The sequence below is a fragment of the Hylobates moloch genome, unplaced genomic scaffold (genome assembly GCF_009828535.3).
Source record: "Hylobates moloch isolate HMO894 unplaced genomic scaffold, HMol_V3 SCAFFOLD_3, whole genome shotgun sequence".
NCBI lineage: Eukaryota > Metazoa > Chordata > Mammalia > Primates > Hylobatidae > Hylobates > Hylobates moloch.
In genome coordinates, this window is record NW_026652278.1 from 52,847,376 (window position 1) to 52,869,287 (window position 21,912).

The following is a 21,912-nucleotide window of genomic DNA, read 5'->3' on the forward strand; positions in this document are numbered from 1 at the left end:
GAGGAAAATTTGTCACATGCTCATTCACCTGAAGAAAAATCTGTGCCTTCCTCACTTAGCAAGGCAGAAGGAACTTAACTAAGGTCAACTTAATTAAGTGTAACTCTTAATTCTATAAGTTCAACAAGTGGTAAGAACCATAGAGATATACCAAGACCATTTCCTGAGAGAGCTCAACTGGCATGAGGCTCTCCAGTCACACTCATATGTGTACCCACACGAACTCATGCCCAAGTCAGGAAAAGTGCCTATTGTCTGTCCTGGTGGTCTTACATGTGGCTGTAGGGGAAAAGATGGTTAGAAAGAACAAGAAACAGTCTGACAAATAATTGCTGTTTTATGCTTCTAAAAAGGATCCTTAATATAAGACAAAAAAAGGGAACTAGAAGTTTGTACTTAGGTAGTTGGGGTTTTGTTTGGTTGTTTGGTTTGGTTGGTTGGTTTTAATTCAATGTCTCAGGTAAAACTGACATATGCAACAGAAAATAAGGTCAGTAGCACAGGAGACTGAAATTAAATGTGTGTGTGTGTACAGCCATGAATGTGCTGCTTTCTTCTGTTAGACCCTTGATCGTCACCCCCAACACCATGTTCAGCTAAAGGATCCTGGCACCTAAATTTGTATTTGCACAGCCTTCAAAAGGTATTTCTTTATTATGTTTCTCTTTTAGGGGATGATATCTAAAATATTAATAGTGTAAAAAAATATAGGCATAAAATTAAAAATGATAATGTCTCTCTGTAATAAAAAATACTTGCCTATCCATGAGTGTTTTTTTATAATTCCCATTTTTAAATTATTTGTCATAGCTGGCTTATCATTTAGTAATTTTAGCCAAAATAAAACCTATTTAACTAAATTTTCCAATAAAACCCTACTTTGTAAAAATTATTCACACACCAGAATTTTTTGACATGACTGTTCTGTTCTGTGAAAATAATTTTGCCAGGTTATTCCAGTCTCTAGTTTGTTCCCTGCTATGTAAACAGCAACTAGTAAAGTGCCTAGCATGGAGTTTTCTTCAACTAAACGAATAAATAAATGTATGAGGGTCCACGACAGTAACCAAAGTATATGCTCTAGGTTTGGATTCTCACTCACAGGATTGTGGAAACTCTCCCCTTGACAGATTTCAGAAGTCTCCTATGGCTTCTCACATGAGTGTCCATATTGCTCTGCCTTCCTTCCTGTTACAATAGAAGAACTGTTGATGCTCCTAGTGAAGACCAACCTTGACCCTTCTGCTCTAGATCCCATTGTCTCTGACCTTGCTCTTCTGCATCAATAAGTTTGCTCTCTTGATTGGGTAATTCCTGTCGTATATAATAACAACATACTGTAAGTTTTCTCATCTAAATGAATAAAAAATAAATACTTCTACCTGCTTTCTTAACTTCTATTGCTCCACTTCTCTGAATAGAAAAATTCTTTCTGTGGTCTGTCTGTCACTGATTGAGGGCTACAATAGACCCATCTCCTATTGTCTTCTCCCCACCCCTTCCCATGCCTGCTGACACTACTGCATGACTTCCTTAACCCTAGGAATAGAGAGGTCATTCCTAATGTGTGAAAAGTTCTATCTCTCTTTCATTCTCTCTCATGCTCTATGTGTCATGCTCTGCTGTTAGTACAACCATGAGCTACTTCTACTCCAGAGGCTCTTTGGTCCCCCAGTTTCCTAAGCAACTGACCTGTTGATGATCTGGTCCCCTGCTCTTTACCCTGGGCTCTCCTTCCACTGCCCATCTCTCTTTACTTTGTGTGAACTCCAGCAATAACCCCCACAAAGTGTGAATATCCCCCTCACACTGCACTCTGCTCAAACAGCCTTATCATGTGCTCCATATATCTAAAATATTTGGGTGAAATAGATATTGTTTTGCTTACATTTTTTTCTTTATAGCTTTGTAAAATGTTTTTTTTTTTACGGAATAGACAAATCTGAAGTATAATCTGTTTAGTCCACACTGTTGAATTAAAAATTATTGTTGCTTCCCTTTTGCATTGGCTCGTCCTTCTTGCATCAAGCTTATATATCATGTTTTTCCTGAAGATTTATCTTCACAAAAGCAGACCTGACCTTTATGGACATAGACCTCAGGGCCTCCCCTATATGTGCTTAAACACATCTAATTTTCAGGCTATTCATGGGCTGAGCCTGAAGACTGTATGTTCCTGTTCTTACATGTCTTAGAATTGTCAAACAAATGTTAATACATCTGACTGAACAAAAAAAGTGAAATTATAATTTTTGTGAAGTATCTAGTGTTATTTCCATGACTTTAAGAGTAAAAAGATCAAATGAAAAAAAAATGAAGGAAGAAAGAGAAATGAGGGTAATCCAATATTAATCATTTCCTGTCATCCCAACATCCTGCAAAGTCAAACCCTGTCTAGTTCCTTAGCATCAGAGTCGTCAGAGGGTCAATGTTTCTCAAAATTTTCTAGATTTCTTTTCATGTATTACGTAAGGTCTCTTACAGGCCTTTAATATTATATTAAATTCAAAATTAATCAAATGTCATGAATAAAGATAAATCAAAACAATGAAATGAACAATCACTTTATTTTCAAACTATTATCTATCGGCATGACCTGAGACTATTGTGGACATTAGCTGTCCATCATTGTACCTGAGTCTGCGTAGCAGAGCATTGCCCTTTTCTGAGCTTCTCTACATTCTGTGCATGCACAACACCCAGAAAGAGAGATACTTATAGGGTGGGAGTGAGGAAAGCTATAGGAGTTCATGTTTTAGTAGATAGAGCACGATAGAGACAGAGTAGCCAAACAGTAGTATTGACCATAATACCAAATAGATACAGAGGAATGGGTGTCAAAGAACATTCATGCATTTTTATTTGCAGGCTTAGTGTGAGGGCAATGTGACGTCACATGATGATGCGGTCATGGTGCTATAGTGAGAACAATGCAATGACAGCACAAGCCTCGAGCGCATCCCTTCCCTGCTTTTCAGGGAATTCACCAGGCACTCCAGGGATATGAAGCCTGCTCTCTCATAACTCACAAACCACTGCCAATATTGCAGGGCTTTACCCCAAATGGGTCCTATTCATCTACTCTCCCTGCCTCATTTCACCTGTCCTGGGTAAAATCTTGTCCTCTGAGAGGGCTTTACCCAGGAAAGGTGAAGAGATGTTTGCTGACAGAGTTGTTTGCTTTAGAAATAAAATATAAATAAAATAAGACATTTTAAATAACGTGGAAGTAGGAGCAGAGTAGGTATGATTCAAAATAAATACTAAATGATTAATTGGACAAGATACACAGTAATAAATGAAGTGAGAAAGCATTACAGTGATGGAAACATTAGACCAATAAATTCTGTACAGTGAATCATCATATCACATAAAGTGAATATAATCACTGATGTAGCAGGATAAGGAACTGTTACATTGCACTGATATTAGATCAAATCTTGGCTCTGCCAATTATTTTAACTTTAGACATGCAATTTTGCCTTTTCATACCAATGTTTTTCATCTTAAATTAAACTAATTCCTACTTTGTATAGTGTTGCATGTTTAAGTAAGGTGATATATTTGAAAGCACCAGACAGATTCAAACTACAATCACTGTTGTTGGTGTTGCTGTTGTTCATTTTCACTTTTACATATTTATATCCAATTATCATATTCTAGAACCTGAAACAAATATTGAAGGCAGTTTCCAAAGTAACCACATGTGCTACTTGCACAACTCTGTGAATACACTAAAAATTACTGAATTGTACACTTTAAATAGGTGAATTGTATGATATGCATAATATATCACAATAAAGCTGTTGTATACATACATGCATGCATTATACATTTACATGTACATATACACACATATACATACACTTCATTTATAACCCAATTACTCAGAAGTAAGCACTGAGGGATCCAGAAGCAGTTTCAATACCTCTTCAGCATGTTAATGATAAGATTTTCAGGAGCAAGAAGATGAACCTGGGTCATAAGGACAGGCTACAAGATTGAAAGGAATTTATCCTCCAAATAAACTGAAGCAGCCACTATCCACATCAAGTCATAAAAACCATCTGTTCTCCCAGGCAGTTGTATAGCCCCTCTGCTCTGAAAATTGGGGAAAATGATGCTGCCAGTGAGGATTCATTTGTACTGTTGATGTAAAAGGCTCTATGTAGATATAAAATATCATTATGTTATTACATGTGGCCCAAAGGCCTTATCACTGATATGTATAGTGTCAAAAGCAATTTTTCCCACCTTGCTGCTCAGTGAAAATTGAAAAAAACAATATGCTGTTATTATTATAATTATTGCTAATTTATTTGGAGGATGTCACATTTCATCCTCAAGCTGATTTACATATTTAAGAGTGTGACTGATATTATGATACTGTATTGTCCTTAAGATTATTTTATAAATGAGAATATCGAATAAGCAGTTTGTATTTTGGTCTTACTGTTATATATCATGATATATTAAACAAATGTAAGTCATGTTATTTTCTTAGTTTTACAATCATGTCTTCCTCACGTACTAATATCTGCTAATTATGCTTCATAGAATATATGTCAGTTGTTGTAATTATGACTTACTCCTTCATTATTATGATCCATTCTTTTCACAATGTAGTCCACCTCTGGCAGCATTGAAGGGTCCTTGGAATGGTATCTGATTAAAGTTGAACCAATCTAGAACTTTTGCCAAGGTTTTTACTAGGTAGAAATGAAAAAGTGTGCTCAGTGAGGGTGGAAGCAATGAGATTTCCTGTTCAAGAATTCCCAGTGTAGCATTTCCCACCCTATAGATGAAGCTGGCCTGCACGGTGATAAAGTAGATGCAACAAGCATGAAAAAACAAAGCTGTATGTGGAGTGAGTCCTGGCCCACCATGCACCTAGGTTCATGGGCCCCTAAAGGCTAATTTCATCATTATACTTCCCAGTGGCAGGCACCAATAATTTCTCACTTTTAAATTTTCCTTTATTTCAAGCACAAAAGTTGTGACTAATAACCCTTAACAACACTTAAAAGATAATGCTCTTCACAATTGTAGTAATCTGAAATTTAGCATATATTTGTTAGAAGGTGTCCTATACATCAAAAAGATATCTGCATTCATGTGTTTATTGCAGCATTAGTCACAACAGCAAAGATAGGGGACTAACGTAAGTGTTCATCCACAGTGGACTGGATAAAGAAAATGTGATACATATGTAGACAATGGAATACTATTCAGCCAAAATAAAGAATGAAATATTGTTTTTTACAGCAATATGGATAGAATTATCTTAAGTGAAACAACTCAGAAACAGAAAGTCAAATGCCACATGTTCTCACTTATAAGTAGGAACTAAATAATGTGTACACATGAATCTAGTATATCCTCAAAAGGGTAGAATGGTGAGGAGGAATGAGGAATAAGAAATTACTTAATTGGTATAATGTAAACTATTTGAGTGATAGTTACACTAAAAGCCCAGATTTCACCACTATGCAATATATCCATGTAACAAAACTACATTTATGTTCCCTAAATTTATACAAATCATATATATATGTGTGTGTATAATTTACTTATATATAATATGTATTATTTATATATTATATATAACCTGGTATATATATCATATATAATTATATATAATTTTATATAACATATTATACATAATTTATTTTAATTAGAAAAAGATTTGTTTTAGGAAATTGGCTCCAATTACTGTGGAGGCTGGCAAGGCTGAAATCTGTGGGCAGATTTTATGGCAGGATGGGAACCTAGAAACTCAGGCAGAATTTCATGATGCAGTCTGGAAGCCAAATTCCTTCCTCTCCAGGAAAGCTCAGTTTTTGCTCTTAAGGCCTTCCATTGATTGTCTGAGGCCCATGATATTACGAAGAATAGTCAACTTAAAGTAAATTGATTGCAAATGTTAACATCTATAAAATATACTCACAGCAACACTGAGATTAGTGTTTTATTAAATAATCCCATACTCTAGTCTAGCCAAGTTGATATGTAAGACTAATCATCACATCGTCCTTATTCTACAAATGTCTAACAACATAGATGACAACTTCTAAGTATCTTGTGAGATACTTTGTCTTCTAACTTGAGGAAACAAAGCACATTCACTGAGCAAAAACTCCAGAGCTTAAAATTTAGCATCAGGGTTTTGAAGCTAATAATGAAGCACTCAGATAATATTCCTGCGATGTATAAAGTCAGCAGAACCCCTAAAGTGATTACAACTCTGTAGGCACAAAAGGACCATCGATTACTATTCTAGATATAAATATTAAATATTTACCCAGTAATAGGTAAAAGTTTCTGGGTAAAGTTGTGAATGTACTGTTTTGCTGTTGATCATTATACATAAAAGCATAAACATTGCAGCTGAAATAACAATTGTTAGGTCAGCACCCGCCAAAAAAAAAACACTTTTAGAGAGTAGACATTTATTTACTTAGTCCAGCTGCACTTCTTGGCAACACAGGAAAACGAATCTATTTTAAAATGGCGTCTGATAAGTATTGAAGCATCACATGGGACAAGTCATTCACACTTTCTCTCTAACACATAGAAGTTCATCATGCATTTAGTATTTCCTTTCTTTAAAAATGACGTATGCATGCTACTGGCCAAATACTTACATGTGTTTTTCTTTATATCTAGTTTTATTTGATCTGTAAAGTGAGTGATTCGGTAGACTGATGCTGGATCAACAATTTAGCATAACAACCTTCAAAAAAAATTGCAGCAAGACAAGAAAAAGGAAATCAGATGACTAGTGAAGTGATGGATGTACTTGTTTAGGCCTTGGGCAAAACATTTTATATTAAAATAGGTGAAGAAGAGTTGGAGGAAGAACAAATCAGGCTTAAGTTCATGCTTTAACTCTTAAGAGCTGTGCAATCTATGGAATATTTAAAACTAAGTTACTTCCTCTGTAAAATTGGGATAGCTATAGTAGCTTTATGTAATTGCTATAAATATGAAATCAAAAAGTACTTAGCACACTGCCTTGTGTAGACAAGTATTCAGTAAATGCACACTAATTTTATAATCCTCTCTGGGTTTTAGCTTTTATCCTCTCTATAATTTAGCGAATTGGGCTAAATGACTCCCTTGGTACACTCCTCTTCCAAATTTGTGCATTCTAATTTCTAGTGATAAATTCCTTTGCACTTTGAATAGTCAATTCCATGAGGTTTACTGTGCCCTGACCACTCTTCAGAGAAGCCTTGGGATCAGTACGTAGCTACAATATTTACCTTGTGCCTGGCATTGTCTCATTAAAAAATACTGCCGTGGAAAACATTTGCTGTTTTATTTGTAATAGCAAACAACGATCTTATCTGAATTAGTCTCCAGTCACATGAAAAACAGGGCTCTCTACTTTACTGCTTTGTAGATGAATATGTCTGGACCCAGCTAGTCCTGATATTAACCAATAATTTGCACTGTCAAAATCATAGCGATTTTTAATTAACCACCAGTGTTTTCTTATAATTAATAGGACGGAGGCCAAAGTTAACCATTTGTTCATACAAATCAGGGAGAAATAAGTCTGGCTCTTTGAAAATGACAAACATGTACAGCAGTCACCATGGTGATTCCACAGTTATGGCTACAGAAAATTGAAAAAATGGAACTAAGAAAGTCAAGTCACCATGATTCTACCTTAAATAAATTTCTAAATGTAATTCTGCAGTTAGTTCCAATCTGGCAAAAGGATGAAGCCCCAGAATGTTATTTCCTAAAGATATTTTTAAATTATCAAGTCCAATCCTCTCTAGCTCCATTTTCTGAAATCCAGACATCTGTGATCTTCTTGCCCCTTGAGATGTAATAATAAGAGATTCAAACCTTTGATACCCTGTAGAAGACAATATCTTCCCACAGCCAATTGCCTGTGTTTCCCTGATAATCCCTGGCTTTCTGTTTACTCATATGCTGTCCTGAAGTTTCACATGTCAAAACAGTCATGAACTTAAGAAAGAAAAAAAAATTAAATGCAGAAAGACTACAGGGCTTATAGTAAACCATTATCAAACAACTGTTCACATTATGGGAATTTCAGAAGGAAAAGAGATAGAAAAAAGTAATTAAAGTATTAAAATAATAGCTGAAAACTTCCTAAGTCTTATATATGGACATACAGTCCAGGAAGATCAAGGTCCTCAAATGAATTCGACCCAAAAATCTCCTCTCTGAGGCACATTATAGTCAAATTTTCGAAATTCAAAGACAGAGAGGGAATTCTAAAAACAACAAGAGAAAAGCATGAAGTCATATATAAAGTAGTCTCCATAAGACTAACAACAGTTTTCTCAGCAGAAGCCTTATAGGTCAAGAGAAAATGGCATGATATATTTTTAAATTGCTAATAGAGAGATCCTTCTATCAAGAATATTATGTTCAGCAATGCTATCCTTCAGAAATGAAGAAGTAAAGCCTTCTTCAGATAAGCAATAATTGAAGGAATCTGAAAGCACTAAGACCATCCATAAAAGAAATGCTTACAAGAATCCTACATATGGAAGTGAAAGAATGATAACTAAGATCATGAAAACCCACAAAAATATAAAACTCACAGACAGCAGACACACATACGAGAAAGAAAAGGGAAACAAATCTCACCACTGCAGAAAACCAACAAACCACAAAGATAAGGGAGAAAGAAAGATACAAAGGATATACAATACAACCAGAAAACAAGCAAAATGATAAGAGTAGCAATTTTACTAATAATTTATGGAGAATAAAATAATAATTTTCAATGTAAACAGTTTAAATTCTCTAATTAAAACGTGTGTACTGGCTTAATGAATAAAAAACAAGACCCAACTATATGCTGCCTACAACAAACTCACTTCACCTGTAAAGGCACACACATACTAAAAGTGAAGAGATGAAAAAGATGTTCCATGCAAATCAAAACTAAAGCTAAAAGCAAGCAGGAGTTGCTGTACTTGTATAAGACAACAACAAAAAAAGACTTAAAGTCAAAAACAGTAAAAAGAGCCAAAGAAGGTCATTATATAATGATAAAGGGATCAATTCAGCAAGAGGATATAATACTTTTAAATATATATGCCTCCAACAGTGTAACATAGATATAAAAAAAACTATTATTAGATAGACAAAGAGATACAGATGCCAATACAATAATAGCTGAGGACTTTAACAACCCACTCTGAGCATTTAACAGGTCATCTACATGGAAAATCAACCTGAAACATTAAACTTAAGCTGCACTATAGACAAAATGGAACTAACAACATCTATAGACCATTTTATCCAGCATCCACAGAATACACATCTTCTCTTCAGCAGATGAAACTTTCTTCAGAATAAGTCATATATTAAGCCATGAAACAAACTTCAACAAATTTTTAAAAATCAGATATCTTTTCAGACCACAGTGGAATAAAACTAAAAATTCATAATAAGAGGAACTTTCAAGACTGTACAAATACATGTAAATTCAACAGCATGCTCTTGAGTGAACAGAGGATATTGAATGTTCCCAAAACAAAGAAATGATAAACATTTGAGGGGATGGACATGCTAATTACCCTAACATAATCATAACAGTGTGTATACATGTTATCAAAACAGCACTTTGTTCCCATAAATATGTATGACTATTATGGTACTTTTATGATGTTTCAACTGAAAATAAAATTTTAAAAGGACAAAAAAGAGAGAAAGCTGGACACAGCTACACACAAGAGGACAGAGAGCCATGTGAAGACAGAGGCAGAGATTGGAGTTATGACTCCACAAGCAAAGGAATGCCAAGAATTGCTGGTAACCACTAGAAGCTGAAAGGCAAGGATTCTTTCCTAGAGCTTTTGGAGAGAGGCTGGTCATGTCAGCACTGGGAATTCAGTTTTCTTTCTAGCATACAGGATTGAGAGAATAAATTAATGTTATTTCAGTCCATCCTAGTTTTTGGTACTTTGTTATGACAACCCTAGAAAATTAATATAGCCATGGAAATACTTTTCTCTGTGGAAAACCTAGAAAATTAACATTCCATAGGAAAGTGTTTTGAACTACTGCCTTTCAGATTGATCTGCTGTGGCCCTTACACACCTTCACCACCCTTCAAAGCTAGATCAATACCTCCACACATACCTCTCCCTCCTCTGAACTCACTGTCCCATGTCACTAAGCATTCACTCACTGCCTTGTAATATTCTTGAATTATTTTCCTTAAGTAAGTCTTATCTCTCTACTGCGATGCTAGCTTATATTGAATAATGTAATGCTTGGTTGAACTGCATATATATATATGTCCATATATATGTCCATATATGTCCATATATACACACATATATATAATGTCAAGCATTACATTATTATAATATCACATATATTATCGATACATGTGATACGTGCTTAAATATGCTTATATCACATATATTATGTGCTTACATATCTGCACATATATACATAGCACTTGTATTTCATATATATCTTCATATCACATATATTATGTTCTTACATATGCAATAAGCACATAAAAGATATACAGGTATAGATAGATAGATAGATAGATAGATAGATAGATAGATAGATAGATAGATCACAACCACGGCATTTTGCCCTGCTCCCACACTCTTTTTGTTCTTTCCATTTTAAATAACTCTCTTCTCTCATTTCCCCTCCTCCACCCATTCATTTCCACATGTCCAAATCATACTCATTTTTCACAGTCCAGTGGAATTGTCCCCTAAATGCCCTCAGCATTACAGTCAGAAATATACTTTTCTATCTATGAAGTCACACCACAGTTATTTCTTTCCTTGTTACAGCACTTTTTATCTTGCTTACCTAAACTGGATCAAGAGATAATATTTGCTAATTTTCTGGAATTTTATTTTGCCCAGTGGAGTACACAGACAGGGCACAAAAGCAGATTCTCCTAGATTAGAAAGGAAATTTATAGACACTGTAGAAGAGAAAAATATTAAAAGTGAAGACCTGGCACTTATATAGCTAAAGAGAAAAACTTCAGAAAGAAGATAAGTTACTTACTAGAGGCTTTTTCATGTGCCATGTGAATGTCTTCTCCATCTCCTCAAGGAAACTTTAAAAAATTTACATTAATTACCAATATCTTTGGAATTGTTTTGTGGTGAGAAGCAAGATGAATGCCGCAAAAAGCAGATCAGACTTTAAGGTGGACAAGAAGTAAAAGGTAAAACTACCAGCAGTGCTGAGATGACAGGTATTATTCTTGTCTGTTTCCTTTTTAAACCCTAAACTACTAGAGATAGGAGAGTTTCTGCAGGAACTTTGGATCCCTCACATTTCCTAGGCATGATCTTTTGCACATAATACAATAGCACACATTTGTTGAGTGCTTTCACTTGCTAGATACTATAAATGTAATTTGTTTCTGTGACACATGAGATGTTTCTAAAGAACCAAGGCAATTTAAGTGACTCACCCAAGTTTTATAGATGCTAAGTGGCAGAAACAGGATTTCAACCTACGCAATTTGACACCAAAGTTTATGATTTAACCATCCAGCCACACTTAGGGCCTAGTATGTAAGCATTTGCTGAATGAATGAAATAAGTAATATTCAGTGCTTATTAAATACCTGTTGATAGTGAGAGGTGGCAGCATGCTGGCAGTCCTCACAGCCCTCGCTTGCTCTCAGCACCTCCTCTGCCTGGGCTCCCACTTTGGCGGCACTTGAGGAGCCCTTCAGTCCACCGCTGCACTGTGGGAGTCCCTTTCTGGGCCGGCCACGGCTGGAGCCAGCTCCCTCAGCTTGCAGGGAGGTATGGAGGGAGAGGCGCGAGCGGCAACCCGGCTGCGCGCGGCGCTTGCGGGCCAGCTGGAGTTCCGGGTGGGCGTGGGCTTGGTGGCCCCGCACTTGGAGCAGCCGGCCGGCCCTGCCGGCCCCGGGCAATGAGGGACTTAGTACCTGGGCCAGCGGCTGTGGAGAGTGTACTGGGTCCCCCAGCAGTGCCAGCCCACCGTCGTTGTGCTCAATTTCTCGCCAGGCCTTAGCTGCCTTCCCACGGGGCAGGCGTCGGACCTGCAGCCCGCCATGCCTGAGCCTCCCACCCGCTCCATGGGCTCCTGTTTGGCCGGGGCCTCCCCGACGAGCGCCACCCCCTGCTCCACGGCGCCCAGTCCCATCAACCACCCAAGGGCTGAAGAGCACGAGCGCACGGCGCGGGACTGGCAGGCAGCTCCACCTGCAGCCCTGGTGCAGGATCCACTGGGTGAAGCCAGCTGGGCTCCTGAGTCTGGTGGAGATGTGGAGAACCTTTATGTCTAGCTCAGGGATTGTAAACACAACAATCAGCACCCTGTGTCTAGCTCGAGGTTTGTGGATGCACCAATGGACACTCTGTGTCTGGCTGCTCTGGTGGGGCCTTGGAGAACCTTTGTGTCCATACTCTGTATCTAACTGATCTGATGGGGACGTGGAGAACTTTTATGTCTAGCCCAGGGATGGTAAACCTACCAATCAGTGCCCTGTCAAAACAGACCGCTCGCATCCTGGTTAACACGGTGAAACCCCGTCTCTACTAAAAATACAAAAAAATTAGCCAGGCGCAGTGGCGGGCGCCTGTAGTCCCAGCTACTCGGGGGGCTGAGGCAGGAAAATGGCGGGAGGCGTAGCCTGCAGTGAGCCGACGTTGCGCCACTGCACTCCAGGCGGGGTGAAAGAGCGAGACCCCGTCTCAAAAAAAAAAAAAAAAAAAAAAAAAAAACAGACCTCTCTCGGCTCTACTAATCAGCAGGACGTGGGTGGGGCCAGATAAGAGAATAAAAGCAGGCTGCCCGAGCCAGCAGCGGCAACCTGCTCAGGTCCCCTTCCACACTGTGGAAGCTTTGTTCTTTCGCTCTTTGCAATAAATCTTGCTACTCCTCACTCTTTGGGTCCACACTGCTTTTATGAGCTGTAACATTCACCGCGAAGGTCTGCAGCTTCACTCCTGAAGCCAGCGAGACCACGAGCCCACTGCGAGGAACGAACAACTCCAGACGTGCCGCCTTAAGAGCTGTAACGCTCACTGCGAAGGTCTGCAGCTTCACTCCTGAGCCAGCGAGACCACCAACCCACCAGAAGGAAGAAACTCCGAACACACCCGAACATCAGAAGGAATAAACTCCGGACACGCCGCCTTTAGAACTATAACACTCACTGCGAGGGTCTGCAGCTTCATTCTTGAAGTCAGTGAGATCAAGAACCCACCAATTCCGGACACAATAGGTTAATAGGATTCATTCCTGGCCTCTTGACGTAAAATCATAGAGAAAGAGTAGGTATTCCCTTCCAGAATACTTTCATGGCAGAGATGGAGTATTAGTCAGAAATCCCCAGAGATCCTACTCAGGTCCTAGTATTTGTCTTCCCTGCTGGTATTTCTATTTTCAGCCTCAACAAATAGACCATTTGTGCACTCAGGTTGCCACAAACAAGAGGACATAATAAGCAGTTAAAATGTGTAATCATCTCATGCCCAGCATATGACAAAATTCTGAAGCAAATTCAGATTCATGGATACTAGCAGAACCAGCCAAGTGAATAATTTGTCTATTTGATGCAAAGACAGAATAGTAGGGGGTGAGTTCTACTGAGGTACCAGTGATTGGCATAAATTATCCTCCTCCTTTATTTTTTCAGTTTTCAACCATTTGACTATTACTAAAAAATAGTCAGGGTATAATATACACAGAGACAAAATAAGTCAATTCGAGAGTGCAATGACTCAAATAGTAAAGAAAGCAAAAAAGAAAGGGAAATTTTGGATTTGTTCTGCAAGACAAACATTAATTAAATGGGAAAAAAATAGTAGCTAAAAGTTAAGGTCTGTTGTTTTTCCTGATTGGACTGTTTAGTCAGTATGGATATTATAAAAATAAAATGGAAAGACGCACATTGTATCTGGACCTCATTTGGTAAAGTATACATAAAAGTGAAAAATACAGCCTGCTAACAAAATACTGAGTACATAAAGAGAAAAGTTTTGGAAGTTTGGGAAAGTTTGGAATCATAAATTAGTAAAAATTGCCCTCAAAGAAAATTTAGCAGTTATTCAATTCAATGTCTAGGTTTTATAGCTCTCAGTCCTCTGTTATATTTTTCTGTACTTGTACAAAAATGAATGATGGCCAGGGACAGTGACTCACACCTGTAATCCCAGCACTTTGGGAGGCCGAGGTGGGTGGATCACTTGAGTCCAGGAGTTCGAGACCAACCTGGCCAAAATGGTAAAACCCCATCTCTACTAAAAATACAAAAATTAGCTGGGCATGGTGGCGGGTGCCTGTAATCCTAGCTACTCAGGAGGCTAAGGCAGGGAGAATAGCTTGAACCCAGGAGGCAGAGGTTGCAGCAAACTGAGATCGTGCCACTTTTACTCCACTCCAGCCTACCAGCCTAAGTGACAGAGCGAGACTCCATCTCAAAAAAAGAAAAAAGAAAATAAAAGAAATGATTATCTTTTAAATGAATCATTTTTATTCTACTGCTTTATGTCCGAGCCAGTAACAATTTCCATATCATGTTTTCTATAAATATTAGGGCCGTATTTTCAGAGATAAGGCTTTTTTTTTTTTAATTCTAAAAAGAACCAAATAAGAAAAGCTGGGAAATTGTATTAAGTAATGACTGACATGGTATTTTTGTTTTCACTTATGGAAAATGAGGTCATAAATTCCTGTTAAGAATTAACTTTTTCAAAATAATGCTATGGGGCAACAGTAAAAACCAGTAATGTTAGAAGAATGTAATAAATGTTTGACTTTAACCATGAGAACCTTCCAGAGGAACTAGACTTCCAGGGCAATTCTCTTTACAGAGAAAATTCTGCCTTGCTCTGTAGAGAAACAGAAACTTATTAGCCCTAGTCATTCAAACCTAAAGAACTGCTTAAATCCAGAAGAGATGCGAGCAGTCATTCCCTGGGATGAGAGGCAAGAGCATCTTGCTGGTTGTGGCACTGTGCGAAATCATTGCTCGATCCTGGGCCTTATAATCTGATACAATCAGCTGAGACTAAACATGCATTTTATCTGTGTATTGATACTGTACCCTCCTACATGGATTGAACATTCAGACATTAACAGTCAATCTGCTACAAAAACCACATCTCTATTCATACCCCTTGCCCAGTGTAGATCCAAACCAAACCCAAGATTACCAGATAGACAGCAATTTTCTCATATTCAATGATGTGGTTTAGATACTGGCCCTCTAAGTGTGAGGCTACTCACAAGGAGAGCCATTGATCCAATGAAACAGTTACTACTTCAGCTACACTGACAAGAGAACTACTCTGGATATCATTAAATAAGAAACAGCAACAATTCAGAGCAGGTCAACAGACAGGCAGGACTTTTGAGTTGCCATAGTAAGTGTAAGACACCTGGTGCTTATTAAAATGCAGCTTCCTTGGCCCCAGTTCAAGACTACTGTACTATAATTTCTAAATAGCTTGTTAAAATTCATTTATAAATGTTTCATATTCATATCCCAATTTTAGAAAGGATAGAGATTTTAACTTGAGGGAGAGGAAATAAAGTCCTATGAATTAAACTAATTAAGTAAATATCCTGAGTAAAGTTAAAGGATGTCTCCTAACCTATAAGTTCAGCTGTATCGTACTCATAGATATTAATTCATCTAAAATAAGGTATACTCTGGCCAGGTGTGGCGGCTCATGCCTGTAATCCCAGCACTTTTGGAGGCCAAGACAGGTGGATCACTTGAGGTCAGGAGTTCAAGACCAGCCTAGCCAAAATAGTGAACTCCCATGTCTACTAAAAATATAAACATTAGCCAGGCATGGTTGTGCGTGCCTGTTCTCTACTAAAATTACAAACATTAGCCAGGCATGGTTGTGCGTGCCTGTAGTCCCAGCTACTTGGGAGGCTGAGGCAGAAGAATCCCTTGAACCTGGGAAGCAGAGGTTGCACTGAGCTGAGATTGTGCCACTACACTCCAGCCTGGGTGACAGAGAAAGACTCTGTCTCAAAAAAAAAAAAGTATGCCCTAAAGAAAGTGGCATGTTTAAAAAGGGAAGTCAAAATAAGTAAATGCAGTCAACATATGCTGAAAGTATAATTTTCAAACAAGTTAAACACATGACTCTCATACAAATAAAAAGTTAGCATATGTCAAAGATTTATAAAACTTACTAATGAGAGAACAAGTAAGATAGTATCCTGGTACAAAGAAGAATTTGAGACAATGAATATTTATTTCCAATGAAAAAGTTAATGTTAAAATATTATTGCAAAGTTGTTACAAAACTTGTAATATCATTTAGGACAATAAAACTGTAATCTCCTAGGTTATCTTTTCTACTGCACAAAAATCAGTTTTATCTGAACTGAACAAAAATCTACAACATATAGCTTCACAGAGCATTTTTATCAATAGGAAATAAGTCAAACAAAGGTACACAGACACCTCCCTAGAATTTAATAATTCCTGTGTGGAATTGACTCACAGTTCCACAGGCTGTACAGTAGGCACGGCTGGGGAGGCCTTGGAAAATTTACAATCAGGGCAAAAGGCAAAGGAGAAGCAAGTATGTCTTCACATGGCCAGCAGGGGCAAGAAAGAATAAAGGGGGAAGTGCCACACACTTTTAAAAACCAGATCTCGTGAGAACTCAGTCATTATCAAAAGAACAGCAAGGGGGATGTCTGTCCTCACAATCCAATCACCTCTCCAACATTCAAGATTATAATTCAATGTGAGATTTGGGTGGGTTAACAGAGCCAAACCATATTAGCCATTAATTCCAATTTTGATTTTTTTTTCTTAATAATGCCCAGCAATGAACCTGGACTAGATTCTGAATCTGGGGATATGAAATATTTGGTCATCAGAGAGGATTTTCTGCAGTAGATTGGAAACATTTTCTCAGGCTTTACCATACCCTCAGCAAAATATCTCCCAAAAATATCTATCTGTTCTCCTTTTCTTGACATCTAATACTAGTTACGGGTAAAGTATGGCATTTGTCCAATATTTAACCTGTTTCTCAGTTCCCTGTTTTGTAAAACTGAGAAAAAAAGAATACCTCATTTGATGACTATAAGATTAAATAAAATACACATGTAAAGGACTTATAATGTGCCTGACATACAGTTTTCAATACTTGTTGGTTCTGATTATTATTTTATATTATTATTGTTAGGATACTATTATTCAATCATATCCTTGACCCGTGGGGTCAAGTCACACAAATTCAGAGTGCTCTTTACACTGGCAGAGCAATATATTCAGAGGGTTTGCTGGAGCATCAATTTCCTCTTATTAATTTGCTGATTCTCGTTTGATTCTTGAATGCCATGTCCCCTAAACAGCTCATCTGGAGAACTGCTGACCACAGAGAGGACAATTTTACTGTAAGTCTGGGCCCATCATGCTGTGTACTCATCCTTTCTCACTTGCCAGGTGCCACCTTAAAATTTCTGTTATCCTTGCTTACTCTTCCCTATTTTTTTTAAGTAAGCCTTTGTGTTTGATTTTGAGGTGCTTGCATATTTCTGAGATCAGAGAGCTCTTCCTACTGCAGTAGTCTTTGAATAACGTCTCTCTTCATCTAAGTTCAGATTTTTATTGAACCCAGTATAGACTCTTATCTTATTATTTTCCTAGGCATATTCTTCATTAGATTGCATTCTCCAATGAATGCAATGAAATAACTAATTGGCCAAATTAAACTCACTATTTCCCTTAATAAGTACATGTTTATGTATCTTTTCTCACCATCCTAAGATTCTAATAGTTTCTTCTTAAATCACAAAATTACTGTAGAGTTTACTTTAAAAACATTGCACAGAACAAACTAACACCCTGAAACACCAGATTCCTTTCCTTTATGTAACCCCCTGAGCTTATACCACATAGTGCAGTGGGATACATTTGTGCTTACTCTCTCTCTCTCTCAGGAAAATATGATGTTAATATTTCTTGAGCTCTGTTTCTCTATAACAATTTTCTTCTTCCCTCTGAATTTTCTAGGTAGTTGGCAGTATGCCCAGGCCTCTTGGATTAGGGCATTCGTTCATCAAACATTTACCCTGTTTGATAGGAACTGTAGATACTGTGATAAACAATGCAGGCCCTTGCATGGAGATACAGAATTACAGACAGCCCTGTGGTTTTCTGTATTATTCTAGTCTCCTTGGTATTCCTCTCTTTTTTAAAGTAACTACTGTTGTACATTTTAAAGAAAATTATTAAGATACTTCATAGGTCTTACCCCAAGTAGTTCTTTTTGTCACTTCTCCTAAATTCACTTTTTCACCAACTGCCACAACCAAATTTTTCTTGAATTCCTATCTTTTAGTCTTATAAATGTAGTATTGCCATGATTATTATTTAGGATTCCCAGGGCTGCAAGAATCTAACAAAAAAGAAACTAACAAAAAAAATTATTGTCTCACATTTAGATACAGTTAAAGCACAATCCAGGTGCTCAGATGCCATTAGGCAATCTGTCTTCAAGTCTGCTCTGGTTTCCTCTGTAACACCTTTTTTCTAAGACAAATCTCCCCACAATGGGATAAGAACAAAATAACTTCAAACACATATTCTGTAACTTTAGAAAACTTAGCTTTTCAGGTGTTCATTTTTTCAACTAAAGTTCTGAGATTGTCTGGGTCATGCATTTGCTGACAAGCTGTGATGCTTTAGTTAGCAAAGTCTGGGTCATATGCTTATTTTAGAGTTGGGGAGAGTGCGTCATCATTAGCCATGCCAGAGCCATATAGAGTAAGAGTGGAAAGAACGGGTTTCCACAGAAAAATATGTGTTGATGTTACCAGAAGAAAGGCAGACAATTTACCACCAAAACATGGGTATATCTAGTGGGTGCAAAGGGCCAAGAAGAGCCCAGAAGTGGGGTTTGCATGTTGCTTTTGCCATGGCGGTACAGAAAGGGCTGGTTATGCCACTTTAAAGGGAGAGGCAATAATAATGGGTGAACTTCTGTTTTTCTTCCAGGCCAACATAAGTGTTTACACACATATGGGTAACAGTACCATCATCCAATGTAACAATATAGGAAAATTTCAGAAAACATAACCTTCATACAGGTGTCTTGAATGATTAGGATATTGTCTTCATAACAACTTTAATCCACAGGGATTTTTGCTGAGTTAGAAAGATAAAGACCACCCTTCCCCTTCTTACCACTTGCATTGCTCTTGTTTATTCATTCCCAGGGTAATTTTCACTCCAAGGAACACTATTTAGGTCCTGTAGGGAACACAAAGAAGACTCTAATATAGCTCAGATACAGATCTACATATGTGTATGTGTGTGCATGTGTGTGTATACAGACATAGCTCCCTGTGTCCAAGGAGCCAACAACTTACTATAAGAGATTAAATGGTAAGTGTCCTATAAAAGCTATAAATCAGTTTCCAAATGAACCCAAAAGTGGAAATCAGGAAAGACTGTATGAAGTAATTAATATTTGGAGACTGTGTAAAATTTTGAGACATAAAATTGAGTTAGTATAAGCAAAGGCAGAAAGATAAAGGCTGAATGTGTCTGCAGAACATAGAGCAAAGAAATGAATTTTGTCGGGCCAAAAGTTACATATAGAACACTATTGAAGATAATTCTGGAAAAGTAGTCTAGGATCAAATTTTTAAAGATCCTTAATGGGATACTAAAAAGACTGACCTGAATTCTGTGGAAAATGAGGAAATGCTGAATATTTTTAAGTAGATCACATGATGAAGGCAACATTTTAGAAACATTAATCTAAAGCAGTAGGTTCAGTGCTAAGGTGAGAACTAGAATTTGAGAAACCAATTAACAGTTTACTAGAGTAGCTAAGGCTAGAGGTAATGGGAAACTGGAATAGACTGGTGACAGAGGAAATAAAAAGAAAAAAACAATACTAGAAACATTAGAGAAAAATTCAAAGATTAGGAACTCTTTCCATTTTTCTTAGGCAAACATACTGAATAAGAATGGTCTATTTGGGATATCCACTTTTGGATTTACCACTCCTTACTTCACTGAAGTTTTGTCTTTATCCCTAACCCTAACCATTGTTGGAAACAATTCTGTCCCAAATTTCCAATTCCTGTCTTACTGCTCAATCCAATGAAACCATCTATCATTACTTTCTGGCTCTTTCCGATGCTTCAGACTCTCTGCTCTCTCAAACAACATTCATGATACCATATGCTCATCATTCTGATGTTTCTCTGAAGGATGTTTTAATTCAACCACTTTTATACATGCTTTCTGCTTATGTCTTAGATGGCAGGATGACCTTACCCAACTGTTGTTTATGTTTGTTATTATTTGTGTAATTCACTTTAATTATTTAAATAATTATAGATTGCCAACTCTCCAATCTATATTTCTGTCTATATCCTGAACACTTTTTAAGTTCTACATTCACAAATAACACTCCTAAACATATCCATTGGCTTTCCGCTAATACCTCATAATTAACAAGTCCAAAACTGAAAACTTCAAATTGCTATGTACTAGGTTTTTCTGATTTTAATCTAATCTCAATGAATAAAATTATCATACACTTTGTCACACAAGTCAGAATATGAAATCATCTTTGATTTATTCCTTTATCTTAAATGAAATAAAAGACTAAGACATGTTAATTTTATCTCCTAAATATTTCCCCAGAATAACCATTTCCATCATGTTTTACCTGATAATTGCATAACTTAATAACTGGTACCCCAGAATCTTTTCTCAGTCAAATTAAATTTGTCCTTTACATAAAGCAAAGTGACCAATATAAAATTTTGATCTGTTCACAACATCCCTTTCTTTAAATGCTTCAAAGACTCTTTATTCCCTTCAGAATAAAATCCAAGGCCCTTAGAAAAACATATAATATCCTTAAGGAAGTGATTACTTCTCTATACTCATGCTCAAGACTCATGACACATGACTTAAATTGAATCAAGGAATTAAAAAGTAAGTACAGTTCTTAAAGATCATGTGCTTATTATTAAAATACTAGCATAGTATGCAACTAAACAAATTGATCACTGATTTTTCTGTCTATATTATTTAAATATATAAAAATATTGTTATTTTGATAGTTTTCATAAAGTTATTCAGACTATTTTTCATAAAGTTATTCAGTATGACTTTCTTTTGATACACTGAGGATCTATATAACTGTATGAAAGTCAATAATTACTCTGAATATAAAGTGTACAACTTTTATAAGTATCATTAATTATTGCAGGTTTGTAGTATTGCAATAATAACTATACAGTTTAACAAAGATAGAATTTCAATATATAAAGGACATAAGGAGATTTTTGCTCCAATATATATTGCGTACTTGCCTATGTTTAAAGTGAATAATCAGATTAACAATAAATCTCAAAGACATACCCTGCTCACATTACTGAAAAGGCTATGCTGATTAAGTTTGATGCTAAACAACCTGATTTCATCATCATTTATCACTGGTGAGACTAAAAATTTCAGAACCATTGTTGAAATAGTCATTCAGTAATTCAGTCTTCCTAAGTCTGAGGCCAAAACTGAAGTAAAATTTCAGAATTTGGCTGACTATCAAGGCCAAACATAGCTGCGTCTTTAATATTTTATTCAGCATCAGTTATAATAATGTTTCAGTGGAAAACATTCATACTCTTTGCCCTAGTGGAATTTACAGTGCAGTAGAGTAAGCAAACTACAAATCAATAAATAAACAATACAGTCTGTCCTCGTTATTCACAGATGCTGTATTTGCTAATTCATCTACTTGCTAACACGTACTTGTTGACCAAAGTCAGTACTCACAATGCTTTCACGACAGGCTCACAGCAGATAAAAATATGAGTCATCCAAGGCACATGTCCCCAGATGAGGTTGAGCAAGGTGACTCTCTGCCTTTGAGCAAGGTGACTCTC